We start from the raw sequence: 3,920 nt of genomic DNA on the forward strand, positions 1-3,920 counted from the left end.
TAAACCACCACATCACACTGCCCCCAGCTTCTCTGTGGTCCTAGCAGACACTGAAACCAGTCCTATCTAGGACCCACCCCCAGACTATTTCCAGAATGAGTGGCCTAAATACAGATAACACCTAAACCAACAGGAACTTCATGTAGGGCCAGGAACTTTGCTTCCACATCCCTCCCAGAGCCACTTCATGAGCTCCTTGAATTGCAGGAGTCTCCCAGAGAATTCTTTTCAGGTCTAACAGCTGCACTGTTTGCTTTTACAAACATGACAATTCCACAATGCCATGGAAAAAACAGACAATTTTAGCTCACACAAAGAAGCAAGAGAGAATGACTCAAACAAATGATCAAGATGTAGAGCCAGAAAATGATTCTGAGGAAGAATAGATAATGAAACTAACGTAAAAAGAATTCAAAAGATTGATAATTAGGTACCTTCAAAGGATCAATAGAAGGATTGAGGATAGCATAAAGAATACATTAAAAAAAATTTAGGAGAATTCAGGAAAACACTACAAGAACAAACAAACAAAATAAATTTAAATTTTGAAACAACACAAAACCTACAATTAGAAATCCAGAACATTAATACAAAGATCTCAGAAATGGGCAATACGTTGAAAGGACAAAGGAGAAGATGTGAAGCAATGGAAGCCCGAATTAGTGAGGTTGAAGACAAAACTTTCAATACTAGTATGCTAGAGAACAATCAGAAAAACGAATGAAAAAATCTGAAGAAAGCATGAGAGTTATGTGGGACACCATGAACAGGAGCAACTTCTAGAAAAGAAGACACAAGCTCATAGAAAACTGCTGAAGTGTTGATGGAAGAAAACTCCCCTAACATCATGGAAAATTACAGTAAGCATACAAGAAGCTGAATGAACCCCAAACAGTATAGATCGAAAAAGAAAATCATCAAGGTGTTTCATAACCAAACTTTCCAAAGTCAAAGACAAGAAAAGAATCCTGAGATCAGCACAGGAATAATGAAAAACCTACCTAAAAAGGAGAATCAGTAAACTACGCTCTGATTTCTCAACAGAAACCAGGCAGGCAAGAAGACAATGTAATGACATATACAATACTCTGAAAGAAAAAGATTACCAACCAAGAATCATATGCTCAGGAAAGCTGTCCTTCAAATACTATGGCCAAATTAGGGCATTTCCTGATAAACAGAAATCAAAGTAATTTCTAATGACCAGACCAAATTTACAAAAAAAAAATGTGAAAGTGCATTCTTTGGACTGAGAACCAAAAACAGCAGACAACAATCTGAGATTTCTATGCATGACAACTCCACTCAGAACTCGACTTAGATATAGAAAGATTTAAAGAAAACAAACCTTGTTGCTGTTAAGTGCAGGCGAGTCAGTTGCGACCCATAACAACGCTGTATAGGGTTTCAGAGGAGCAGCTGATAAGCTTGAACTGCCAACTTTGCAGTTCAAACTGACTTTGCAGTTCAGGGCATTAACCCACAGCACCACACTAGGATTCCAAAACAAACCTACAAGACATAAAATAGGGAACCAGTGATATCAATTTATAATGAAATCAACTACAAAGTAAAGTGAGGGAATAGTGTAGATACAGAACTTCCAAGTGGTAAGGAAATCTAGAAGATTTCAAGATAAAACAAACTGTTTTTAGTGGGAAAGTATTAATATGATGGTGAGTCAAAAAATATTCGCTCTCTGGTGCTAGAATTTATTTTAATCGACTTTTAGAAAAGGCAAATATATCATTTTTAAACATAATCTCCATGCTTTTCAATACCCATTATCCATCTGTCAACAAATATCCATATTCCCTTATTAAAAAAATGTTTTAGGCTAAGCTACAAACCACAAATTCACTGCTGTCTTCACATCTTCATCAGAGGTGAATTTTCATCCTTGAAGTGCTGCTTTTAGGGGACCAATGGATAAAATTGATGGAGCAAAATCAGGATGCTTTAACACCTCAAAAAAAAAAGTTTTTGCAGAGTGTCAACAGCTTTGGCAGAGGTGTGTGGATGTGCATTGTCATGCTAAATCACAATGCCCCTAGATAGTAGTTATTTACATTTAATCCAAAGTTTATGCTTCAGCTTTTCAGTGAGCGTCTTACTCTTGTTTGGTGATTGAGTATGTCACCATTCCATATTCTGCCTTTTACTCTCAGGAAACTGATAAAGAAAAAGCTCAAAAGTCAACCATTAGCTGGAAAATTGATTCTTACAGTTTTCTGGGATAGTCAAGGGCCAGTATTGGAACACTGTTAGTAAAAAGTCTAACAATCAACTGTGCTTGTTACAGTCAGATGCTCACTGAAGAGCTGAAACCTAAACTTTGGATTCAATATAGAGGACTGCTATCCAAGCCTTTGTGATCCTACATTACAATGCATGTCCATACACCTTTGCCCACACTGTTGGCACTCTGCAAAAAGTTCATTTTGAGGTGTTAGAGCAACATCCTATAGTCCTTATCCATCAGACTTTCACCTGTTAGGTTGGCATTAGAGAATGAAGTTTTACTTCTAATGAAGAATTTAAGACTGGTTCTTCATGGCTCACAGCTCAGCCTAAAATATTTTTAAAGAAGTGAGTACGAAAGCTTGTTGATAGATAGACAAAGTGAATTGAACAAACAAGGAGATTAGGTTAACAAATGATATATGTCTTTTCTAAATGTTGACTAAAACAAATTATACTACCAGAGTGCCTGGTGTGGCTCTATGGGTTAGTGTACCAGACTTGAAAACCAGTTGAACTACAAGGTTGGTGATTCAAGCTCACCAGTCACTCCTTGGAAACCCTATAGAGGATGGCTATGGGACAGAACCAACTCAACTGCACTTAACAACAACAACTATCAGCGTGCAGATAGTTTTTTACTCACTCTTGTAAATTACAGGGTAACACGAAAAGAAAAATAATACACCTGTGCATCAAATTAAAAAAGAAGGAATCAGCACTTCCCGTGTAACCATGGCTGCTAATGCTTCTCCCAACCCAGCGCAGCTGCTGATTGTGGACAGGACAAGTGTATAGGATCAAGAATTCACATTGTGATGAAGAGTGATAAGGAAATTGTTGCCATGCTTTTAGGTTTTGATGACTTTGTCAATATAATGTTGGAAGCTGTCTTGGAGTTTGAAATCACATCAGAAGGAAGGATTATTAATTAGAGCAGATTTTACTAAATGGAAATAATGTAATAATGCTGGTTCCTGGAGGAGAAGAACCTAAAGTATAAGTGGATTTCTTGACTTATACTAGCATCTGTTTTATTTTACAAAAGCCACAGAATGTATTTTTGTGTTGTTCGTTTTTAAAAATTTTTAAATCTTGAGATTCTATAATGCTGTTTCCCATTGAAAGAAAATGCTTTGAATATATATTGCAAATGCCAATTTTTGTAAGTTAATTATGATTGCATTAGGGAAGAAGTAAACAGCTGTTTGAAAGCTAAAATAAACACGTTTTTATTTAACTGTAACTTTATTTACTCTACTGTAACGGCCAGTGAGACCAAGATTGTAATTCCTTCATCATGTCACTTGCTATCCTGTTGTTTTATAACTTGTTGTTGTCAGGTGCCATCGAGTCGGAACCGACTCAAAGCGACCCCATGCACAGCAGTACAAAACAATGTCCTATCCTGGGCCAACCTCACTACCACCGCCACACTTGACGCCATCAATGATATCACCTGGCTGATCCATCTCGTTGGGGGTCTTCCTCTTTTTCTCTGACCCTCCACCTTATACAGCATGACATCCTTCTCCAGTGACTGTTCTCTCCGGACAATGTGTCCAAAGTATGAGAGACGAAGCCTAGCCATCTTGGCCTCCAAGGACCACTCTGGTTGCACTTCTTCCAAAACAGATCTATTGGTTCTTTTGGCAGTCCATGGCACTTTCAGTATTCTC

General features: G+C 37.6%; 1 pseudogene; it reads left to right on the plus strand.

Moving 5' to 3' along the window:
* The first annotated feature begins 2,976 nt into the window (after window positions 1–2,976).
* On the plus strand, window positions 2,977–3,244 carry LOC102825875 (annotated as a pseudogene).
* Window positions 3,245–3,920: the final 676 nt, after the last annotated feature.

This window comes from Chrysochloris asiatica, unplaced genomic scaffold (genome assembly GCF_000296735.1).
Source record: "Chrysochloris asiatica unplaced genomic scaffold, ChrAsi1.0 scaffold00063, whole genome shotgun sequence".
NCBI lineage: Eukaryota > Metazoa > Chordata > Mammalia > Afrosoricida > Chrysochloridae > Chrysochloris > Chrysochloris asiatica.